At 30.7% G+C, this 27,344-nt stretch overlaps 1 long non-coding RNA gene across 2 annotated transcripts in view; it reads left to right on the top strand.

Moving 5' to 3' along the window:
* The window catches only part of LOC143075396 (uncharacterized), a 68,627-nt gene extending 45,038 nt beyond the window's left edge, over positions 1-23,589 (top strand). Inside the window, exons 1-5 of one of the 2 annotated variants that reach the window (XR_012978301.1) lie at positions 9,713-10,117; positions 13,796-13,944; positions 15,629-15,725; positions 17,387-17,551; positions 23,457-23,589. This is a non-coding gene — a long non-coding RNA (uncharacterized LOC143075396). Of the gene's footprint in view, positions 1-9,712; positions 10,118-13,795; positions 13,945-15,628; positions 15,726-17,386; positions 17,552-23,456 lie in introns of those variants that run through there. The other variant, XR_012978302.1, reaches the window with a different exon arrangement.
* Positions 23,590-27,344: the final 3,755 nt, after the last annotated feature.

The raw sequence follows: 27,344 nt of genomic DNA, 5'->3' as shown, positions 1-27,344 counted from the left end.
GTCTTCCACCAGTTTACAATAAATTAAAAGATGAAATAGTGATTCTTTTTCATTGCAAAAGTGACACTTCCCGTTTTAGCGATTCATTTTTTGTAATTTTTCTTCAGTGTAAATTATATTATGTAGTAACTTCCATTGAAATTGTTTAATTTAAAACTTTTAATATACTTTTTAAGAAGGAATATAGTTACGATACTGTTGTCCGGTCAATATAGATTGCATAATTTGGCGTTAATTTTGATGCACGTATAGGGTTTTTGCATCAGAACTAAACACATTTATCTAAAAACCAGTTGTTGGCCTGACACGGGTAATGTTCTTCTCGTATATACTATGATTGTATAATACTAAACCCCTAACAGGAAGGATTGTGTCTGATATTCATACGATGAAGACATAATCTTTTGATCAGTTTAATTGAAGTCTTGAGCTGGCATGTCATTAAACTGCTAGTAGTCTGTTGTTATTTATGTTTTATTGTAATTTTGTTTATTTTCTTTGGTTACATCTTCTGACATTTTTACGCCTCTGGCCTTTGTTAGTCTTGTATTATTATTTATTTAACTTTTAGTTTCTTGTGTACAATTTGGAGTTTAGAATGGCATTCATTATCACTGAACTAGTATATATATTTGTTTAGGGGCCAGCTGAAGGACGCCTACGAGTGCTGAAATTTCTCGCTGCATTGAAGACCTGTTGGTGACCTTCTGTTGTTGTCTGTTGTATGGTCGGGTTGTTGTCTCTTTTACACATTTCCCATTTCCATTCTCAATTTTATTTTGATTAATTTTTATTCTAGTGTTCTAGTGGTAAATATAAACTCATCATAAATACCATGATTATAATCTTATATTTACGCAAAACGTTCGTTTTGTCTACTAAAGACTCATAAGTGACGCTCGAATCCAAAAATGTTTAAAAGGCCAAATAAAGTATGAAGTTTTGTTAACAGTTAATTTATATTTAAAAACATATCAATGATAACTCTAGTCCACACAGAAGTGCTGACTACAGGGCTTGTGATACTCTCGGGGAAATTAATATCCACCAGCAGTGGTATCGACAAATATGTTTGTCGGTCACTAAATACAGAAAAATATAAGTTAAAACATTAATATCACCTTATCTAATAACATATAAAAAAATCTTTATCCTTAAATACACGCCTTAAACAAGGGGAACGCGATGGATTAAATAATTAATTAGTAATTAATGTCCATCGGTAAAAAAAATAATGAATGTTTGTTCACGACAGTCACATGGTACTTATGTCCTTAACTGTATTAATTAATCATATATTGAAAAGACTACTGTGGATTCATTTATTTTCGTGGGTACCAATTTTCGAGGATTGATGAAAACTTGCATTTTCAAAACTTGCATTTTCGTGGATACGTAAATTCATTGTTTTGACAAATTCTGCATACATTCCTTTAGAAAATCAGTCTTTCGTTGAACATTTAAATTCGAGGTTCCCCTGTCCCCATGAAATCCACGAAAATTGGTATCCAACGAATATTAATGAATCCACAGTATCATGTTTTGCGATTTCAAAACATGAATCTAAGAAAGGTTTTATAGCTTTATCTGACACTGTTATACTAATGTTTACGTTATGGCTGGTTCTTATACTTATAACAGGAGACAGTCTGGATTACCATAATTATCAAGCGTTTACTACCAAAGACAGGGACAATGATCCATGGAAATCTAGCAGTTACAAAAATAATTGTGGAATACGTCATCAGGGTGCTTGGTAGTTTAGCAATTGTGGAAATGCCAATCTGAATGGGTTTTATATCGAAAGAGGACAGATAAATGATAAAGGAATGATTTGGTATAATTGGAAGTATCAGTAATATTCAATGAAGTCTTCTTCAATGATGATAAGGAGACTGTAATAGCATACTCATGTCAATTAATAGTACTGCCATAATAAAAACGTTCTTTTAAAACATTTCGTTTTGCATTGTATGATTTTATTTACTTAACAGGATATCATTGAACGTTTTTTGCATTTTGAATATGAATTTGTCTATTTTGCCGATCTTAATTTTAGTATCTAACTTGCTGTGGAAGTTCCTAATCGTCTCGCTCATGTAATATCTAACAATGTCTTTTAGCAATACATCAGTTTAAAGATAGCTTGCATTTTATATCACTCGACTAGTTATAGTAAAAAGAAAATTTGCATTTAACAAGAATCATTGGCATGCACATATCTATACAGCTATAGAAAAGAAATTTCACAGTAAAATAGTGATAATATCAATTATCAGGTAATAAGGAGGTTTGACCAGTCGAGGTTTTTTTTTCAAATGAATTTCCTTTTAAAATAGTATTATAAACCTACCATATACCCTCCTTCACATGTTTATACTGAAATCATGTTTTTGTATCCTATTTTGAATTTTATCCTTTATTTTAGTATTAGGACTTCAAACTTCAAAAATTACGTGTTAAATGTTAAATCTGCCAAAAGCAGAAACATTTTAATATCTTTTCATTGCTATTAACATATGAGCAACAGCTTCATAAATAAAAGTTCTGCGTTACAGAATGTATTTAAGAAAGATATCAGCATGATCTATGTAAAATAAAATTCTTGGTGAAAGTTTCTGGTCATATATATTTCGACCAAAAACTATTCGTAAAACCTTTACTAAAAATATACTGACTGTGTAAATTTTGATATATATGACGTCAACATAACATTATAGGTGATTTTTTGTGATTGAAGTGTCCAAACATGTTCATTTATTAATACAATTGAGATAATGTCTAAGGCGTTGCATCTGTTAATTATTTTACAATGTCATAGACCAAAAAGGCTGTTATGTATCACTTTTTTTTCTTTTAAATAAGGTCATTTTTCTTGTGAATAGGGGTTTCGTGTCACAGCTGATGACTAAAATGAGAGATCTCAATACGGTGGCTATATTTGATGGTTGAAAATTGCGGTCACGATAGTTTTCTTTTAGTGAAAATTAGTTTGGTGTTATAAAAGTTTTTTTTATTACATATCGGTAATTGTGGTATATTGATTAAGTGTCAACCTGTCTGTGCTATTAGTTTTTGTTTCTTATAATTATGTTGAATAAAGGATGCAGCTGGAGGATATTTACAAATTGATATTGCGTAAAGTGTAATTTATAATATTTAATTACTACGAATTGGTCAGCTTATGTATGCTGGTATAACAAAACAGAAATGATATGGGGTATCAATCTAATGACACTAATTCAGTATGTGTACAGCATATCACAAAAAACAAACAAACAAAGAAATAAAGCCTTTATCTCTGTTTTTCATTTTAATGTATCACCTGGTATGATTATTTCTATGGACATGCATTTCGTTTTCGGCTGATTCATATAAAATAGCAGATATAAGCATTGTTCCCCTGTCTGTCATCTGTCATTTAACTCTGTCAACTTTTGCTTTCATATATAAATCCGAGTTTGCTGAGGTCGGTTATAACTGGATAATATCACCCAAAATATATAAGTGGTAGATTGCAGTGCGTAACATTGTACTCGTTAGAATTTTTTACTTGTTCATGTTGTTAAGGAATCAATTTGTCTAGCGCACGAAGCTTGTTTGAATGGGTAAACACAAAATGTTTAACTGGTCAATTACAAGGAAGAAGGTCTACCTTTATTTAGTGTGTTTTACACCATAATGTCCGTGAGACTCTGTTTTTTTATTGTGAAATTTAGACGTAAAGTGTACAGTATTGTCAATGTGGTACTCCATTGTAACTATAGTACTTACTACGTCAATGTGAATAACCTAGGTCATTTTGACATCGTAATCACACCGATAAGAACAGGGATACTATGAATGATCATGTAAAAGAAGAAGCCCTTTATCAGAGGTTGTCGTTTCTTGTTTTCTGCCATATTTGATTTTATTTATTTTTGAAGTATAAACACAGTTATTGGTTTTCTCTGATGAATTGTTTTACATTTGCATCATGGAGCTTTCCACATGTTACTGTATTGGTTTTAATTATTGTTTAGGGGCGTGCGGTACTCTGAAGTTGTTTAGTGCTTCGAATGCTTGAAATGTATATAACGTGTTGTATTCATTTATTACATCACTCGATCGATAACTGTGCTGGAAGACTATCAGCCACCGAGGGTATCATCAGCTTAGTAATCAGTACTTTGGTACTGTCGAGATTTTTTCTAACAATCCGTTCTAAAGTTGTCTTTTTATAAATTGTGAAAAAACCCTAAGGTTTGAATTCCCTTAGGCAGTTGGCCTCAAATGGATTTGGATATTTTATGAGTTATGTTTGGTCATATAGATTCTTATAAATCATTGGCTTAAAATATTTGGTTTCAGCGTTCCATTTATTGAGGTAAATCCAGAAAAGCGCTTCGAACGCATGAAAATTATTCAAAGTGTTGTTTTCATTGTTTACATTCTCGTCTTTGAGTTTCCGGTAAATGTTTTTTCAAATTAAAAATTATACTACATCTTCTTAATTTTAGATGAACAGGTCTTTAATGCTCCGCAACTTTGTACTTGTTTTGCTATACCACTATTTTGATCTGAGCGTCACTGATGAGTTGTATGTAAACGAAACGCGCGTTTGGCGTATTAAATTATAATCCTGGTACCTTTGATAACTATTATTTTGCTAAAACCTCACTGTTTATTGTAATCTTCTAATATCATCATACAATAGTGTCTTCTTTTAACGGTTTGTGCTAACGTTGGAGATGATATAGCAGACACGACAGCTTTGCTACATCTAGTAGTAATGTTCAAAACATAAATATCATCAATAAACAATAGTGGGTCTCTCATCATCAAAAACTTAGTATGATTAGTTTTGATATATTGTCATCTGTATTGACAAATCCTACAGAAAATTTTTCCATTTACTAATTAAGCTTATTTCACTTTATTCATCATAACAAAACAAGTGATTTCAATGTTATCCTTCCAATGGATTGAGACCGAAAAGCGAGGCTTCTTTTGCTGATAGGGTAGACGGATTATGTCTTAAGCTTGTATCGCACTAATTCCTCTCTGATGGAATACACGTTAACTGTTAAGAATTTGAAAAGGTAAGCCTAAGGTTTTGATTTCAACAGATGATACGAAACTTTTGGTTGGAATTGATAAAGTGAACTTTCATACTTTTTTCTTGTTATCTTGGCAGTCTGTCCTTATTTTGACCGGCTACCATCATGTGTTCTCAATCTTTTGTTTCGTTTGAACCTATATGAAAAAGGCATGACCATTTATGATCCACAGTGGATGATATAATGTGATGAAAGTTGGGCATGTTACTTCAATTAACACATCCATAGACATTTCCGTGAAAATGTGTAATGCAGTTTCTAAAGGTGCAAATACAGTCATATATAGTAATTATATTTCTTTGAGTAGATACAGTTTCTTTTGAGACGTTTTTGCACAATCAGAAACGTGTGTTTCTTTATCTATGTTTTTGTTCGAAATTACTCTTGATTCGCACGAATAACACATTGTAAAAATGCAAAACACTAGTATTAATCTATTGTTGTTATTTATAGTCTTTTTTTGCACTCTGGGCTATATCGTAGTGATCAGTGTTTTTGATTGCGGAAGCTGGAGCACCTTGATAAAATCACCACCCATCGCCAGGAAACTGACAATCAAAGTCAATTTAAATGGGAATCACCCGATCTGAACGGGTATTTAACTCACAATCCTGGTGTTGACATGATAGAGATGAACTACGAAGACCATTGCGCTACGGAATCACTAAGAACACTATTATAAGGAAAGCTAAAAGGGATGTGAGAAAAAGGTCACTCCTCTGAATACCTATTTTCTTTACACTATATCAATTTTAATCATTTAAAAAACCTTCACTTTTTTTTCCTATAAAAACTTCTCCATCCCTTCTTCGTTTGCATCTTTTAAACGTTTTCTAAATGATGGAGGCTATCCAACTTTAATGAAGTGAAAACAAAAGTAGTCACATTTAAACAAAATCTTTTGATGGAACTATAAAGGTTAAAAAAAACTCTGAATTAGACTACCATGCAATGAAATTATGTCTTTTTTCAATTACTAGATGAAAACTTAGCCCAAGAAATGTATATTATATACATATACAACGATTAAAGTTCATTGAAATCAGAATGAAATTTGAAATATAACCATTTATCAATAAAAAAACGTCTTTCTGTTTTCCATATCTCTCGATATTATTTGTTATATGTAGGACCTAATTTATAGTTTAATTTAGCTGATTACATTGCAATTTAGGAGATAAATGTCAACCTTTAGTCGAAATGTAAGAGACGGCATGTACTGATTAAATCTTACTTCGGATAGTAAAAAAGCACCCCAAACATATCAAATACGTCCTGTTGATGTATGTTTATAGTTTTTGTTGTTTGGTTATTTTACCTTTGGCATATAACTCACATCCCATGTATTCATAGATTAAAAGATGAATACGAATTTTAGTTAACTCCAAATATACATGAAAGAGGAAAAAAATACTTTTACCTACTACTTTAATTAATACTTTGTTTTTTTCGATTCATAATTAAGAAGTTAGAACATTAATTATCAAATGTACCAGGATTTTAATTAAATTCGTCTACAATAAGACTCATCAGTGACGCTCATATCAAAATAGTTATTAAGCCAAACAAGTACAAAGTTGAAGAGCATTTAGGACCCAAAATTCCAAAAAGTTGTGTCAAATACGGCTAAGGTAATCTATGCCTGGGATAAGAAAATCCTAAGTTTATCGAAAAAAATAAAAGTTCTGTTAACAGGAAATTTTAAAAAATGACCATATAATTGATATTCATGTCAACACCGGAGTGCTGACTACTGGGCTGGTGGGACAAAACGTTCACCAGCCGTGACATCGACCCAGTAGCATAATTATTTATCAAAGGTACCAGGATTATGATTTAGTACGCCAGATGCTGGTTTCGTTTACATAAGACTCATCAGTGGCGCTTATATCAAAATAGTTATAAATTCAAACAAATACAAAATTGAAGAGCATTGAGGACCCCACATTTCAAAAAGATGTGCAAAATACGGCTAAGGCAAATAAAACATCAACGGCATTCAAATGAAAATTAATTATAGCAGAGAAGGTTAACATTTGATTGAATAAAGACAGCTGGCTTGCAATACGCTAGGAAACATGAAAAAAGAAAGTACTTGACAAATTTACAAACATATTTGAGCAGAAATTTCAGAATAAGAAGTAGATAATATCAATGTTAAAAATTAAGTCTCCTTTGCCGCATGCAACACAACCAAGAAACAATGATAATTCTAAAAGAATGAATTTATTGATTATCATTACTTGTGCTGGAATCAACGGCTACGTTTTACTCTAATATGATTTAGAGGTTCGGTTACTTGATAATCAAAATGATGCATTAGTAGCAATACTTGAGATGTCGAACGCAAACGAACGCAGTTTGTAAGTGAAACATTTGAAGCACAAAGGAAAAAAGTAGAGAATACTATGAATTCTAAGTAGTTGTTATTGATGTAATCGAAGCAAAATTGAAAAAATATTGGTGATACCGGCAATCTTAACAGTTCTTAATTGCTGTACTAATGACGACAAAGAAAGATCAAGATGTGAGTTTAAAATGAAAAGTGACACATTTAAAAATTGATAATTTTACATTTTCATAAAATGGGCCACAAATGTGCGATACAATCGATCGATGACTTACAAACTTTTTTCAATTCAATTCAATTCAAAGTTTTATTTAGAGTCGATATTCAATAAACTACATAGCACAAGCTCTAGTGAGCTTTTCAAATCGACTTAATAACAAAATACAATACACACACACACAATACAATACACACATACAAAAGTCATGAAAACAACACAATTTTAAACATGTAATGCATAGTAAGATACCATAATGACATATATAAGTTAAAAGCATATAGTACACTTAAAACATAGCACAAGTTAATAATAAGATTGCACAAATCAAATAGTCACACAGAAAATAAAAGTAAAATAAAACAGGCATAATACTATATGCATGCACTGCACTGGCATGAGCTGTTACTTGGATCCCATGTTTGTACCAATTTTTTGAATTGGTCGAAAGATGTTTCCACTCGACAATGGTTCGGTAGCTCATTCCAGATTTGTGCAGCATTATAGTGAAACGATCTTAAGCCATATTTAGTAGTTCGAACTCTTGGGAGTACTGCTGTTTCCTGTGATCTTAAATCATACTTGTTAATTTTTATATCAATCAAATCATGAAGGTAGCTCGGACTTTTTTGGTGAATTATTTTAAATGTTTCTATTGCAATTGTTTTTATTCTTCTTATTTTTAAAGATGGTAATTTAGATTTTTCTAGCAATTTTTCGTAAGGAATATCATAATCTTCATAAATGAATCTTAGAGCTCTTTCTTGAATTTTTTCCATTTTAAAAGAATTTTTTTCACTACAGTAGTGCCAAATTACTGGACAATAGTTAAAGTTCGAAAGTATGAATGAGTAGTATGCTGTTAACCTACCTAGCCTGTTTAAATATTTACCCATACGTTTTAGAATATTTAATTGTCTTGATGCCTTTTTACATATTTCAGAAATATGATTGTTAAAATTTAAGTCCGAATCTATAGTTATTCCAAGAATATTAACATTTTTTTCACAAGAAATTTAATTTCCATTTAAATTAAATATCAAATTATGTTTATTTGTTTTTTTCCCAATGGCTATAGCCTAGAATTTGTCAGGATTAGCCTTCATTAAATTTATAGAAGACCAGTTTATTAGATTTAAACTATCAGTTTCTAAACTTTCAACAACTTTATCTAAATTATGATCACTGTATGATACAGTGTTGTCATCAGCATAATTATAAATGGTGCTTTTTTGTACAAAATGAAATATGTCATTTATGAACTTTGTATAAAAGTACTGCGGCCTTTTATTCAGTGTGTGGGAAAATCGTCCCATATTACAAATCAATAACTACCAAAATGAAATATTTAATCATATATGAAAAACTTTACTGGAAAACATTTCTACAAAATTGCTCAAAGATTTGCAAATAAACAATAGTTATTCATTTTTTAAAAATTTTACTTCATACATTAATGGTACCAATTTAATTGCATTTGATGCGCCTTTTGACAATACATGCATTTAAAGTGATGATCTTGGCTAACATATTTGAAAATCCAAATTTTGTTAAGATATTTAAAGCGCGTAAAAAAAGAAGATAAAAATATAGCCAAATTATGTTAACTGAAATGTCTATGTCTTTGTGTTAAAAGAAGGCAAGAACTGATGACATATTCCCTCAGATAATAGTCTGTGACATGATGGCTTTTGATTGTTTTTGTCGTTTGAATGCTGTCCGTTGGCGTATACCTTACATTCTGTTATATTCATCATCAAAGAAGGAAAACAAATATTAGCAAATAATAAATATTATTAAAGGAAAAAGAAAGACACTTTACTTAAAACTTTGATAAATACATTATTCTTCCGACAAAAGTAAAACAGAACATAAACTGCATACATATCACAAGTGTCTATCAATGAGAAAGTAATTATTGAATTACAGCTAGCTTTGATAAAGTAACATACCACGAAAAACAAAGTACTTGACATACCTACAAAACGTGAGGTTTGAGAATAAATATAAGTATAAGAAGTAGACATTTTCAATGATAGGATAACAGTCACTTGTGCAACATTTAATTTAAGGAAAGAGAAAAAGTAATGTCTAAAATTTTGATATATGGATTCTCATTGTTTGTGCTGGCATCAACGACCACAACAAACTCTAACGATAATGTAGAGGTTCGCTTACTTGATAATCAAAATGCTCCATTAGTGGCCACCTTGGACATATCAAAAGCAAACGAACGTGTGAAGCAGTTTGTAAGTGATACAATTGAAACAAAAATGAAAAATATAGAGGAGACTGTAAAATCCAAGCAATTTTTAAGTGATGCACTTAAGGCGATAATGAGAGAGCAGGAAGGGAATTTAAAATCACAAATTTCTGACTTTGAAAGGAACTTGACTGATCAGTTAACAGATTACATTGATGAAAAAGTCGGCAAGAAGGACGAAGAAAACGGTAAGAAAAATACTGTTATTGACCAGATAGTTTTCTTTAAACCTTTCTATTACATTTTTTCGTCGACTAAGATTCCCCATTTATTCACATTCCATGAACACACAAGAAAAACAGTCTCAATCGTAGGCCACACGTTAAATTCTGTATAAATAAAAAGTGATGTAATTATACGTTACTGCGAATGCTACCAAACAATAAATGTAAAAACAGAATTCTAAACGGAAATACATGTATCGTATTTACAAATAAACTGCTTACAGCTTTTCAGGACATTTGAAAGAAACGGGCAGAAGTTTCGTACACTTCCAATTTTTGCATTTTAAAAGTAATGATTCAACAAGCAAAATCCCCACGGGGACCCCATTCAAAATGCATGACATATTTATAAAAAAATAGAGAAAAAAAAATCATATGAGAAAATAAACTAAGATATGGACCATCATAATAGGCATCATTGGTGCCTAATACAAATTTTGCTGGATATATAATATGAAGATATCATTTAAATCATATGAATGTTATAAAATACTTTCAATGGTACCCACAAATACGAAAATGTACTGTTATTCTCTAAGATATACTACGATATTGTTTGCTATAATGGTAGTTTTTTTTATTTTTAAGACACATAGTACATGTAGTACATTGTATCAAGAAATTCCACAGTGATAAAACATCTCAATGCTTCTTTTATTTCGATTGACGGCCTCCTTTCGCAGAAATCATCATTGTCAATTCTTTGTAAAATATAAAATTTCATAATCTTCAAAACAAGACTGAAAAGATAATTTTGTGTTTGTTTCAACTTTACAAATATTATAAGATGGTCTTGATGTATAGATTATAGGTGCTGAAGAAAGAATCTTATTGTTTTACTTTTTATTTTTGTCGTTCTATTTTTGTCATGACTCGGTATTTTTTCATCCCCCCTTGTGATTGTATCTTTTTATCTTTTGACATTTCTGATGTGCATTTTAGACAAACGCGCCCCCTGTTTGTTTCCCCTTGTTTAACATTTACTTAATTTGAACTCTATCGAGAATGTGTTAACCATATACGGCACTTACTATAAAATAAATGTTGTGACGTCATTGTTTTTTATGAGTCTTTTAGTGCCGAAACTAGAGTCTGGTGAACACACGTTTTGTCCTGTAATCTATGATGAGATATTTACTAAGCCATAATTATTGGTATCTTTATATGTCTGTTATGTATGTTTACAAAGTTTTGACTTCTGGATACAAACAAGTGTCATATTAACCTTGCATGTCTGTTATGGAATTATAGAAAAAATGTCAAACTAGTTTAGTTATCTATAAAACAAGGTTTAACCTTCCTTTTTTCTCAAAACATTGCGGAAAAAAGTCAAGAATATTGCAGTAACTGTCAGTTTACATTCAATTCATTGATTGATTTTGTCTGTTTTTTAGATTCCCGTTTTGAAAATAAGACTTGACGTTTAGTATTGTTGTACACTATTCTGTTACTCGGTTGCATATAAACATTTATCTTAATAGCAATAACGGGTCGCTTTTCGACAGAATATGTTTTTTCAGTGATGCTCAAGTCAAACATGTCTGAAGAACCAAAACTAATCCAAAACATATAAAGATTATAAACCATAAACAACAAAAAATATAGTTAAATTCAGCCAACTGAAATTCATAAGATAGATGATAACATGTTAGATACGTTATGTATACCTGAAAGAGATGAGTAATACTTTACTAAAACTTTGATCAATACTTCCAAAATGGAGATATCACTGACAAACTTAAATGAATTGTATATCATGCATATCAAACGTATCTATCACTGCGAAAGATACGATGGAAAAAGGCAGCTGGCTTTAATTTGGCTATAAAACAGGAACAACGAAGTACTTGATATATCAACATAAGAGATGAAGAATAAAATTTAAAAAGGTTAGACATTCAGATAAATAAATTACTTAATGCATCAATTATCATAAAAAAATGTGTTCTGCCTTTCAGTAGTTACAGAGAAAATACATACAAGGGATCAATTCACATTACGATTTATTTTCTACTGCCTTCTACATAATAAAGTGGTTCAAGTTATAAGAAATAGACTAGTTACACTGTCAACTGCAATTTGTCTTAATCTTTGAATATCTTTGATCCCTTAAATTCATGCCATTAAAATGTTTATTCAACGTCCTATTCAGCAATCAGGACATTGATACTTAAAACTTTAATGCAATAGATACATAGGGTGATTTGAGAAAAGAGTAAACCATTTGAACAGCAACTGGAAATATGGAAATATATTTAACAAATTGTTTTAAAAAAATACAATGCTAAATATTCTGACAAGTTCATGAAAGTTTTAATTAATAGCGTATGTTAGTATTTTTTACCCTCTTTATATCTTTCGACTTTTGACGTTTTTATAAAAAGCACGAATATATATCTATTTTACACCACACATCTTTCACTAAAGGTATTTTTCAGGATTAAAGTGTTTATAATGCTTACCAAGAAGGATGGGGATCAGAATTTCTGGGTCAAACTTGTAAACAATATTACAAAAGAAGTAAAAGAAAAACAAAAAGAAATATTTCACGTCAACCTTTTTTGTTGGACTATTTGCCCCTGGACGTTAAGCAACCAACTATAAATCAATCATTTTTGTTGGACTAGAAATCGTCGTTGGTGTACATAAGTTCTTTGATAGATTGAAAGTTTTTCAACGATTTCTATGTACCATTGAGTATATTTGGAGGATTATCAAATTTCGTGGTACTTAACATACTTAAGTGATATAATTCAAAATGTTTCTTTCTGTAAAAATATTACCCATCCTACTGTATAAAGTTCTTGACAAAATTATTTGAAATCCATTTAATATTACAACATTAAATTTGTTCCAATAGAAAAAACTTACCATACCACCTAAAAACACACAAACCCATACGTATCTCTTTCATTGTTTATTTTTGCTATTCTTCGTTTTAAATGTAGGATATTTGTTTGATAGAAATAGACAAGTATCTAACTTACATTAAAGTCAGTATCTGTAAGTCACATAAAGGTCTTCAACAGTTAGTAAAACTCATACCGTGAGATAAGCGAGAAAAACTCCAACACGACAACCTGTAAATATTGCAAACAGAAAACCAACGATCTGATATACCATACACCATTGAACAAACATATTTATATATACTTATCGTCTGAACCAGAGATAACTCTACGACATATTTTATCCTTCCGTGATGTCAATGGTGAAACAAAGTTAAAACACATTTTGTATATATCATTTGTCGAAATAACAGACCAACAATCGTAAATTTGTAGAGGCCATTTGTTTTCTTCCCTGGCCGGGATTCGACCTCTTGCAACTTAGATTTCATTGATATCGTGGCACCAAATCGCTTTCACTATGCCCTGCGCGCTAGACTATGCACTCGACCACATATATACTCGGCAAAATTCAAGCTTTTGGTGTTCGGGTGTAACCTTTCCACCTCAGTTTTTTCCAGCTAAATGCACTGTTATTACATTATTTTTAAAATAACTATAAGGCCAAACAAAACAAAGTATGCCATTTGTATATTTGGGGGGGGGGGGGGGGGGGTAGCTAAATCTACGATTGATAGTTTTCTAGTTGTCTAAAGAAGAACAACATAACATAAATCTTGGTTTTTTTTCTCAGAAAAAACAGGTGACCCCACACAACGTCCGATTGATTGCGGGGATGTCAAATCGAATAAGGGAAGCGGAATCTACAAGATATATCCAAAACATTCAAACCTTGGCTTTGACGTCTACTGTGACTTTGAGGTTGACAATACCGGATGGACGGTAGGTACTTTTATTGATAATAAAATCAAGTTGACTAAAACAATCTTTTCTAACCTTTACTACAAATGTTAATAACTATATAATAGATTTGTGTGATTTGAGTTTGTAAGCTGATTCCAGTTTAACTTATTTCTAAAAGCAACAAAGTAGAGAATGAGATACTCAGTTTTTGAAATTGTTATCGCTCAACTGAAATGTGTGCTGAGCTTTTATTCAAACAACAATTTCACAGGAGTGTAATGTAAGATTTACGTAAGACATGACATAAATGAGCGTGTTTTTGTTATAAAAAAAGTGAATAATATCAGTTTCATTTTAAGTGTTTAAAATTTCTAAAATGGGACAAAATAAAGCATTATATGCAATTTAAAAGTACCAAACATAAATGAAATCCACTACTGAACATACAGTATTTGGTAAGCTTGTCATAAGCAGATTTAATTCTCTACAAATTTTGCAAAGTGATAACTAGCTATGATTGTTTATAATCCTGATTAAAAATGTCGTTACCAAATAAAGATTTACATTAACATTGGCTTAAATCAACTATAATGATCAATATTTCATTCCATTTAACGCGAACAGTTACTAACAATTGCGATTCTAATAATAACAGTTAACTTGGTAAGCTCATTTTGTGGTGAAATTAGTGAAAGGAGAGTGTTTGTCCACCCTAAGAACTATTAGATAAATCCATGAGCTAGAACTAAATAAGGAAGATCAACATTTTTTGGTTATGAAAAATTTATACGCTGAAATAGGTCAATACAATTGATAGTATTAACTTTGAATGCTTACATGAAAGTCAGTAACTGTCCATGTACAATAAAGCATTCAGGTAAAATATTGAACCAGGTTATTCTTTAAATTCGTATTTCATCATCTCAAGTACAGTAAATATAGTGTATCTATTTTGCATCTGTTGTAACTCTTTATCATGTAGTTCAGTATTTTTGGGAATTTCCTTTTTACTTGATAATTTGTCTTTATCAGGAATGTTTAGTACTGTTAGTAATGGCTGTTTTATTTCTGCAATATAACCCAAAAAAAATAGGTCATCAAGGAAATATATTACTTTAGTTTTCTTTGTAGCAATTATTTAAAAGTTAACTTTTTTATATTTCGATCCAAATTTCTAAACTATTTAATTTACTTTTATTTCCATGAAAACCGACTTCCTTGCATAATACAAAATGTGTCAATATAATAACCAGTTCATTGATATATATTATGCAATTTATATTTGAAAATAACACGATATGAACTATATCAATATTTCATTCAACAAAAATTCAGTCATTGTTTGTATAAACTTCAAACTGATTTAGATACGTTAAAACAGGTAAAAATACTTGTCAGAAGGAAAGTTTACTTGTCGTTAAATTGTTCTACACGTAGAAGCTGATAAAAAATAATGAAATAAAAAGTCTAATTTATGAAGCCTTTTACTTTTGGCACAGTGGATACACCTACTATGGTATAACAGGAATACAAAAAAATGTAAATTTGACTATTATGTCGCTTTTATGCTCATTTGAAATACACATTTTGATTCTGAAATTGACTTTGTCTTAGTTAAAGTTAAATAATCAGAGAACAGTTTAAATGCACGTATGTACTCTATAAGTCAGCTGCATTATATTACAAAGACAATGTAACTGTTTATAATGAAATGTTTTGTTAGGTATTTCAGAGAAGAATAAACGGGAAGACAGATTTTTACAGAGGATGGGAAACGTACGAAAATGGATTTGGAGATTTGGAGGCGGAATTTTGGTTAGGTAGATATGTTCTCTTATTTTTATAACTAAGAATGACTGACATTAGATTCTGAACTTAGTATAAACAGTAACATATCACAAATAATGGTTTGTAAACGGCTCAAGACCAAGTTGTATGATCATATGCTATCTGTCACCATGTCCTGTTTCTGATATTTCTTTAGTACCATACAGGTTCTCTAGAAAAGCTTTTCTATTTGAGTGTGAATTCACATTACTATAAGACGTGTCACGGTACTTTTCTATGCTAAATTAATGTATTTAGTTTTGATGTTATATCTGTTATTCTCATCGGATTTTGTCTAATGCTTAGTCCGTTTCTGTGTGTGTTACATTTTAATGTTGAGTCGTTGTTCTCCTCTTATTTTTAATGCGTTTCCCTCAGTTTTAGTTTGTAACCCGGATTTGTTTTTTTCGAACAACGGTATACTACATGTACTACCGTTGCCTTTATTTATTAATTTCGATATTTCCCTAATCATTAATCTTTAGTTATCAACCTTTATTTTTATATTTTTTAGTCCTCGATACGTTATATTTGTATTGTTTTCTGATAAAGTCATGTTGATTATAAAGAAAGAAAATCACACGTTATAAATTTCAGGCAGCATTCTATATTTACCTTCATCACACTCAAAGCATATATTTGAAAGACAAGGTTGTATGAGAACCAAAATGTATGAGGTGCACATATTTCTCGGCTTTCAGAGTCGTTCTTGTTATCTTACTTCAAAAAGAAATATCATGTGCCAATATTAGTATAGATATTTAATAGGTTACGGAAATTGATTACATGTTACGCCAGTGAATCGCCCACATAATGTATTCGTATTACCATGACTTAAAGTTATCAACAGCATTTTATGGCGTCCTATTTCATAAAAGATATCAGCGTTTTTATACATTAGAATAAGTAGAAAACGTTTACCTCTTACCAAAAGTGACACTTTACAAACGAAATTTTGAAGATTGATATAAGGCCAAGAGCAATACATAAGTAAAAATTGAAATGAAATCATTCTTTTAATATGTGAACGGCCATCGAATTACCATGCAAAAATCTAAAATACTTCGAAAAAAGTCGTTAGAAATACTGGTATTTGACATGTCATGCAGATAAGAAAATGATTTGCGTACTAAAGAGTAAGTTGCCATTTAAATATTTGGCGTCAAAATCACTTACAAGAACGAGAAGGGCTTATCAAAAGTAGACAATAAATACATGATATCAATTTGAAAATAATCTTGTATCATTATACGTTCAAACTAGGTGATGGGAGGGTTTAGTGCTTTCGTTTCAACCATAACGCATATTTTCTGTGTCTGTTCTTGACCACTAGTTTACTACCAAGTGCTTGCATTGAATGTTGTCTGTCAAAAATTTGTTCTTGTATTATTTAAGTATAAAAAAAATCAACACAGACCAAAGCATTAGGTTTGCCAGACGCGCGCTTCAATTATATAAAAATTATCAGTTTCGCTCTGATAAAAAGAGTTGAAAGACAAAATCAAGGATGAAGATCATGAGCATTTTAAATTAAAATAAATCCCCAAATATAAATCAGGCGTTACTTTCGTGTGATGATTTTTTCTATTCGGTTCAACATATATCTGTACAAATGTCCAATCAATTTTGTAATTATCATCTGGTATTTATTTAGGTAACCAAAAAATACATACGATCACTGAGCAAGGAAACTACGAACTAAGAGTAGACATCTCCGACTTTGAAGGCAACAAAGCGTATGCAAGATATGTAACATTTTCTGTTAGTGATGCCTCTACCAACTATAGACTAACTGTTTCTGGCTACAGTGGGAATGCTGGTGAGTTAGAATTCATTAAAACAGAAAAACAAATAAAAACAACGGTCCAAATGGATTATCCGGAACAGCCATGGACGCCACCTTATTGAATGTAAATGTTTATAGTTGCAGATTCGAAAATATAATGGCCATATGCTCAACTTTAAAGACAGGTTTTGCTGTATTTCATCCAATATATATATAGAAAAAATAGTAAAAGATGTGATATGATTGCCAATGAAACATCTTTCCACAAGAGACAAAATGATTCAAGAAAAAACAGCTATAAGTTACCAAATGGTTTTCAACGATGAAAAATCCCGTACCACAAAGTCAGCCATAAACAATCCCAAGATGACAAATGTCAAACGGGAATATAACGGCCTTATTTATTTACAAATTAATAATAAAAACAAAAACAAAATATAAAACTCAGGAACAAACGACAACCATTGATTTACAGGCTTAGGATAGGCACATACATAATATCAGTCCCGCTATTGGTCGATTGGTGACAAAGCATGCGATACGGATGTTGTCATGTAATATTCTGTTTATCATATATTTAACTAGAATTAGATTTATGCGACATACTTTATTTTTTAAATCGTTCGAAAACATAACCAAGAAAAGAAAAAGGACCTATTTTTTTTTTTTAGAGACTTCCTAATATGTCTAATATTCACATCAACACACAGGGGATTTCTATATACACAGTTATTGGACAAAAATGAGTTTCCACGTTATTTATCAGATCGAAGGACCGTTGCAAAATGGGGCGGGGCAATCACTGTTTTTATGTTAATACTTGGATGGGCGAGATCTTTTTTTAATATGTATAGTTGATGGGCCAGAACTTATTTTATAGGAAAAACATTGCTATAATTTTGTCGGTGTGTAGGATATTTTTTTTGCGGGCACATAAAACACCAGAAAAACAAAAGTAATGAATGTAAAGTATCAAATCATGTAACATGACACAACAACATTTTAGAAATAATTAAATCATTTAACATGATAAAACGATATTTTAGAAATAATTAAATCATATCACAGAAAAAAAAACCATTTAAGATATAATTAAATCATGTAACACAACAAAAAAAAAAATAGTTGAGAAGTAATTAAATCAGGTAACAGAAAAATAAAAAAAAACATTTAATACAAATAATTTAATGGCACCTTATTTAATCATGCAACATGAAAACACAACATTTTAAAACTTTGAACAGCCAACAATTCTCACATGATTGGAGTTATCTCCCACGTATCAAAAGTTGTATTTTTCAAAGAACACTTTTTTGTTGAATATATTGAATGTGACTTTTTTCCATGGTAAAATCTTGTTATTTCAAACATCCCTGTCCAGTTTTGAAATAATCGATTCAATAGTTTGTGAGAAAAATATAGTATAATTCAAAACATCGAAAGCGATTCGATCAAAATTTCTTAGAAAATCCTAACCAAGACTCATCATGGTAGAATATAGAATGGACCAATAAATGATCAAATATTTATCTCATCTGCCTACAAACTGTTGAATATGATACAGAAGATGATTCAATGATAATGAATACCACTAATGGACGACCTCTTTGTCATCCTTATAACGTCTCTTTTGGTCCATTTATAGCTCTCATTTCCTCACGATTTCATTTTTTTAGGTCAAATAATTAAAACTCTATGGGTAACGTTCACTCATGTATGAAAGAAATGTTGCAATACAGTCCCTACATATAACTTATGTGTAAACCGTGTCCAAAAGAGAGACATAACAACTTCCTCTTTTTTGTGAATACTTTGTTCTTACTGCTTTAAAAATAATTTCTATTTGCAATGAAATGTAGGATCAATTACCTACAACTGTCATATATTCAAGTGATAATTTTTTTGACCTATTTCGAATTTGACGTACTATGATTTGATGGTCTTTCGCCTAAAATTATACTTGTTTGTTAAATTCAGATTATATCTTCTGAACAATGCTTAATAATATAAAACAGCTATAGAAATAGATTTGCATACTGATTTATATTCACTTATTTCAAAATGACAGTATAACTTCGAGAGCACCTGTATCTAAAAAAAAAGGCAAATTATACCATAGGCTGTCCTTTATAACAGGATTCAATGATAGATAATTTTATATTATGGATAATATTCTATATTAATCTTTAAAATAGATGCATGTATATATAGCATGATTACACCTTATGTAAGAATGCTGTCTTTTGATTGGTTGAGAACCAGTGTATTTTTTGCACATTCTAACTTTTATTCCTCATTTAAAAAGAATTTGCCTTTTGTTCACCACTGCTGGTGAATTTGCCTCAAATACCATGGTATTTGCCATTTTGGATATTCCCTTTTTACCCTCGCAAGCCTGTTCCCGCCATAATTATTCGGAACCTTTCTCAATTATCCCGATTGATAAGACAACTTGGTTAAACACTATTGATTTAGTTAAATCGAAAACTGTATGACATATATACATATAAAGAGGGAAAAAATATGTCTGTACAAATGAACAATTTAATGATGGAATAACAATGACATTTACACATATAGATACCATGACGTTACAAAAAAAACCAGCACTAACATACATGTATAATTCCCGCGGTACTACGAATACCATTCACATGTACAAACAGTATCAATCAAAATATATTCGGTGTAATACAAAAAAGATATATCATGTTATGGAGGTTTTTTTGCGAAAAAGACCAGTCTTGGGACCAAATTTCCCTCCCTTGACTGGTATTTTTCGCAAATACTCCTCCATAACATGATATATCTGTTCAATATTTGGTTCCATTATATTTCAAGGACCAAACAGGATATAATTAAGGTACCTGTATTAAAGGAACAACCGAAAAGTTTTTATTAAATTAATTGTTGTGGTGCAATTAAACGATATGCAGATTATTATTATGACTTCCATTATCACTAAACTAGTAAACATATTTGTTCAGGGCCGGTCAGGGCCAGCTGAAGGACGTGGGGGAGTTTCAGACTACGTTGAAGACCCATTGGTGGCCTTCGGCTGTTGTCTGCTCTATGGTTGGGTTGTTGTCGCTTTGACACATTCCATATTTCCATTCTCAATGTATGTTTACCTCCTTTATTGTGAATTGATTTGAAATGTAGAATGGCATCTGAATTCCCAAAAACTGTTAGAAAAGGGGATATAACTATTGATTAACTACATAATTTACTATCATTTTAAGAATAGATCATTGGTGAGTTTTCCTCGGTTTTAGTTTGTTATCCCGATTTTTGTTTTTTGTCCATGGATTTATGAGTTTTGAATAGCGGTATACTACTGTTGTTTTTATTTAGACTTATACTATGTTCTGAATTCAACTTGATATTGATAGATAAAGCAATCTATGCACACTAAATCCAGCACACTTAATAACGTATACACAGCTTTTAATATATATAAAGATGTGAATCAGCAATGTTTGCTCTTAAAAAGGGGAAATAACTCCTTCTATCTAATGTTTTCCAAATATACATGACTAAACCAGGTATGATATATTACAGACATTGCTACTTTAAAATGATGGTTAAGCATTTAATATAAAAAACTACCACTTATTCAAGTATTTAAACAGAGACTTACAAAGAGTTACATTAAACTGTTTTAAATTAAATAAGATCTGAGATGTTAGAATAAATATAAACTTAGTACATATGAAATAATGGTTAATATTTCTTAATGTGTGCATAAATTGTTTGAGTATTATTATTAAAGACTGGATGTTATAATATTTTATAACTTTTGTAATTGTAGTGCTTATAAGTATAATAGTATATTGTATCAGGCTGTACTTCAGATAAAATCAAATCTATACATCTATATTAAAATTGGATTTAAACAACAATTTATGGAATTAACTAGCATATTTTGTATTTAGTATTACAACAAAAAGTCTTTTCATTGATTTTTTTAACAAAAAAGTAAAATGGGCAAGCAATTTTTTGCACAATTGAAAAGGATGGGCATTAACCTTTTTAATGAAACAATACTAAAAATGTACCGGCCTATCCCCCTGAATAATATTGAACGGTCCCTAAAAGACTTTTTGTATCTGTTTTATAAAAATCGCCCATAAAGTTACTGGGTATTTTTCTAAACATAAAGTTTAGTTGAAATTATGAATATTTTTCGAGTGGGAACTCACTTTTTTCCCATGCCAGGAAATACAGCAACTGACGTTATAGCTAAAAAGTTGACGCCATTTGATTTATAACGGCATGCCAGGTATGCGATACTGATAAAGCTATGCGATAATGAGTATTCGATACAGATTTAGCTATGCGATACAGGGTAAAAATGTATGCGACACAGGGTACATGTAGTTGATACAGACTAGAAAAAGAACCCTTATTAGATATACAAAATTGCTGTATTTTGTAATAAAAATTATAATAAATGTAGATTATAACATGGTTTTTTCATATCATACCACTTATTAGTCATAGGTCATGATATCAGCCGAGAGCCGACCATGGGCTGATTATCGGTAATTTGTACATTTTTCCTTTGATGTGTACTCGTTGATAATGTCAGTATCAGTGGACTGGCCGTGATATAAAAATTATTAGGTAAGTATGCAAATGACATGCGCGAATTTTTTTCGCAGAAACGCACGATATTTTTGGCGAATAAAAAAACGATTGTTGTGGAAATGTGAAAGAAAAATGCATAAAAAAAGACCTTAAAAAAAGAAATAATTGATATATATGAAGTACAACTAACATACCATACCGTCCATGATTCCAATCCGAGTTTTTATTCATACAATACCAATACATAACCTGGTGCTGTTCCAAGTAGTTTTCTTTTTCTTGAGAAGTATTTGTTTTACCTGTTCGGTCACTATAAAGTGTTACAATTCATATTTAAACGCAACACATAAATAGTGACCAAAAAGGTCCCGCTACCATCATATACAATTTTAAAATATTTCGTTTCATGGTCAATATAACAGATATTCATAGAACAAAGAACAAAAAAGTGAACCGTAATCCTTATGTAAGGGGTCTGATATAAATGATATTATGTTCTTTTATCATGTGTTTCAGCAGAAGACATACAGGCAACAACTATGTGTTAAGCTCTGAAAAAAAATATTTGTTTTGTTTTTTATAATACTAATTTCCTGATTCCTATTAATTTTTATCCAACCTTGCTATATTTTACACAAAAAAACGTATTATTGAGGTGTATTTTCTGGAATTTGCCGAATGACGTCGAAATGTCATTCTACAATAACCGGAAGCAGTCAATATAAAACGGAATATATGTACATATCCGTTTTATCATGGGGTTCCATTATACAATTATTTTATATGAGGATATTTTAAATGAATTTATATAATAGTTTCAAATAACATATCACAAAATAAATATGTAAATATACGAGATAAACAATGAAAAACATGAGCTATTAAAGAGAGATTGATACGTCAAAACTAACGGTTATAATACATGTATGCATGTTCACGACGACAACGGAATGCTTATGTCATATAATATAGATCCGGTCGTTTTTATTGAAATATTGTTCTAATATTTGCATCGTTGTCAATATAATGGAATTTGATGCGACTGTCAAACAAGTAAGGGGTTTTGCTAGCTTAAAAACAAGGTTTTATCCACCATTTGCTACATAAGAAAATGCCTGTTCTAAGTCAGGAATATAACAGTTGTTATCCATTTGTTTGATTTGTTTGTGCATTTGATTTTGTCATTTGAATAGGGACTTTCCGTTTTGAATTTTCCTCGGAGTTCAGTATTTTTGGGATTTTACTTTTTGCTATTTCAATTCTTAAGTAAAGTCCATTTTACAGGCTTGTGGAAACATGTTTAAAAATAATGTTCTTTTCTGATGTCTTGATTTTATAATCTTAACAGGAGACAGCCTGGATAACAATAATGGGCAAGCGTTTACTACCAAAGACAGGGACAATGATCCATGGACATACAAACAATACAACAATAATTGTGGAATACTAAGACAGGGTGCATGGTGGTATAAGAATTGTGGAGATTCCAGCCTGAATGGGTTATATATGAAAGAAGGAAAGAATAGTGACAAAGGCATTTTATGGTATCAATGGAATAAGAACTTGTATTCAATGAAGTCTTCTTCAATGATGATAAGGAGACTGTAATAGTATAAGCATGTCAATTAATATTAATGCTATAATAAAAGAAATTATTTAAAACATATCGTTTTGCATTGTATGATTTTATTTACTTAGCAGGATATCATTGCACGTTTTTGATGCATTTTGAATAAGAATTTGCCTATTTTACCAATCTAAGTTTTATGATCCAACTTACTGTGGAAATTCCTAATCGTCTCGTCTCGCTCATGTAATATCTAACAATGTCTTTTAGTAACACATCAGTTTGCAATATAGCTTGCATTATATCTCACTCAGCTAGTAGAAGTAAATTTGTATTTAACAAGGATCATAGAGATATAAACATCGATAGTAAAGATGGGTTATAGTAAAACAAAATGATGATATCAATAAGCAGGTAATAAAGGAGATGGTTTGACCAGTCGACTTTTTTGGTCCTAGTCAATGTGTGTTTAAAAAGTAATTGCAAACCTTTCAAATAACCTACTTCAGATGTTAATACTACATTAGACCGTCGGATATTAGTATTTAGATGTTTTTCTTTGTTTTCTTTCATATTAGCATAAAGGCTTTAAACTTCTGAAATTACGACATAAATGCCAAATCTGCTTACAGTCTCATTTTAATATCTTGTCATTGCTATTTTGCTATGAGCAACAACTTCACCTATGGTACAAAATGTATTTTACAAAAATATACTTTTTGTAAAATTTATTTCTAGGTGAAAGCTGCTACCAATATATATTTTGAAAAAAACAATTAGATATTTAATAGCTGCTAAAGGTATGTATGTTACTGTGAACGTGTATGACGCGTACGTCAAATGTGACATCACAAGTGATCGTTATGCTGTAATGTGTTTTACATGTTCATTTTTAAATACAATTAAGATAAAATTGACAACTTTGCATAATTTTTCTCTGTTGCAATGTCATAAACTATATATATAGCTAAACAAGCTGTTATTGTACCTCCTTTTCGTTTTTTGAATGAATAAGGCCACTTTTGTCGTCAAATAGGGCTTTTGTGACACAGTTGATGACTAAAATGAGAGATCTCAATACGGTGGCTACATTTAATAGTTGAAATGTGCGGCAACAATTAGTTTAGTGTTTTAAAGGGTGTTATAACAAACCGAAAAGAGCTGTATGTTGATTACGTACCAACATTGATCTTGGTTTGTGTCTGATGATTAGCTTGAAATCATTTATAAAGGGATATTGCGTAAAGTATAATACAAGTTTACTTCGAATTGTTCTGCTTGTATATGCTGGTACAACAGAAAAAGAAGGATGTGTATGTGTACAGCAAAAACAAAACAAAAACAACAAAGAAACCAAGCTTTTATTACTGTTTCTCTTCTTAAAGTATCATCTAGATGATTGTTTCCATGGACATGCATTTTATTTCCGGTTCATCTATATTAAATGGCAGATAGACGCATTTCTTGTTATTGTCTGTCAACTGTTAGTTGACTCAACTTTAAGTCTATTGTTTACTTTCATATATACATCCGGTCGATGAAATTTTGTTGTTGTCTACCTCTGATTTTCATTTATTGTTTTGAGCGTAAACCATTGAATTAATTATTTGAATTGTTTCACGTTTTGTCATGCCGAGGTAATATGACACTTTCCACACTTTATTGGTTTTTACTTATTGTTTCAGGACGTACGGTATAGTTGTTTCAATTCTCCTCATTTGGTTTCTGGTAAAAAAAAACAATCAGATTGGCAGTGAAACCACTTCTTCTTATTGATGTTATTTTTAAATACACAAGTTTCTTCGACCTAACATCACCATTCCAGGTACTTGAGTGAAGGATTTATCACTAGTGTCTCATTTGTATGTTTTTTCCAAGCGTTAGAGGTGATAAAACAGATTCTACAGATCCATAGATAAGTTCAACTTATAAATATCTTCAATAAATGATAGTCTCTAATCATCAAACATATAGCATGGATAAAAAAGGACAACAGTAGTATACCGCTGTTCGAAAGTCAGCAATCGATTTAGAGAACACAAATCCGGGTACAATCTAAAACCGAGGAAAACACATCAACTATAAGAGGAAAACAATTAAGTACCGGTCTTTGTAAGAATCATGCAGGTTCCTGTTGATGGGCGATTCATGACCCCTCTTCAAATGTCTTTATATTTTGTTTATGAGGAGGGTATGGTATGAAAATAAGTTTCATGTATTTTTTTTTCTTTTGAACCTTGGTTGCCATGGAAACCATCCTTACAAAATCTTGCCTAAATACGTCCATAAGTTGCCTTTGAAAATTGAAATATAAGGGGTTTTAAAGAACCATAGAAATAAAGTTAATCAATATAAACAATATGTATATTTACAGTATTGGCAAACAAAACCCCAAACTATACAAAAACGTTAAAATTTTGAATTTACTAAATAGTATGTTTCCATAGCAACCATTTGAAAATGTGTTAAAATTCGAAAGTGAAAAATTTCAAAAACTCTTAAATTTTAAATCTGTTTATCTCCCAAGACCAACATTACCATGACATGTCATTGACAAATTTTGAAAGACCACATTCTATATATTCATAAAATAAAAAGAAAGTCGTGTGTTTTTTTTTCTTTAAAAAAATAATTTTAGTCAAAAATTGTCAATTTTCACCAAAATTCAGATTACCAAACAGATGAATACTGAAACATTTTGAACTTAAAAAGCTAAAACATTCCATTTATACGTGCATTTCTGACACAAATTTGGTAATTATAAATGAGAATATATGATTGATAGAGATATTTTGGTAGAGAAGGAATTTTTTTCTCTCTGGGCATGGTGCCCCCTCCCCCTTTTTTTCAAAATTCAAAAAAATATTAAAAATTTAAAAGATGTTATTCAATTGTGAACATTTTGAGCATTAATACATGAAATTTCTTCAAAGGGAGAGAGCAATAATAGAACCCCCTACACCATTTTTATATATTAAGATCTTTTTTTTTAAAATGGGGAATGTGTCAAAGAGACAACAACCCAAACAAACAACAGAAAATAGCCGAAAGGCTGAAGACTGAATGAAGGATAGCTGCGTCCCTAATTACACTTGTTTGTGCAAATTGAAATTTAAAATCTTTAAGTGCTATTTCTTGGTCTTTAAAATTGACTCTGTCCTAGTTTCATTTCAAATTATGTAAAAAAATAATTAGTCTCAGACTGTCTTTAAATTTTAACTCTAAACAACAGGCTCTAAAGAGCATGAATCGATCACCTGTAATTTTTTGGTTAAATCTTGCATCAATGATTATTTGTGCCTTTCAATATATATCAATTTTTTTTTTATCTTTATTATATATCAATGAGTGGCTTTAAAATTCCATTTAAATGTTCTTTGGATCTGTCGTTTTTTTCTTCAAAAGCAAAAACATGCATTTTACCCCATATGTTCCATTTTAGCCATAGTGGCTAAGTTTCTTGAAGTACAAGAAAATATAATACAAAATTTATACAAGATACTCCCAAGCTGGGCTGAAATTGATTAAGCATATTCAGAAGAAGTTTTTTTTTAAAGTAAGCAAACTAGGTGAACAAATTTTTAAAGGGCTATAACTCCAGAAGGATTCAATTGACACTGTTGGTCATATAATTTATTTGTAGATCTTACTTTGCTGAAAGTTGTACTG

Source organism: Mytilus galloprovincialis, chromosome 5, assembly GCF_965363235.1.
Source record: "Mytilus galloprovincialis chromosome 5, xbMytGall1.hap1.1, whole genome shotgun sequence".
Taxonomy (NCBI): Eukaryota; Metazoa; Mollusca; class Bivalvia; order Mytilida; family Mytilidae; genus Mytilus; species Mytilus galloprovincialis.
This window is presented reverse-complemented; position numbering and strand designations above follow the sequence as displayed.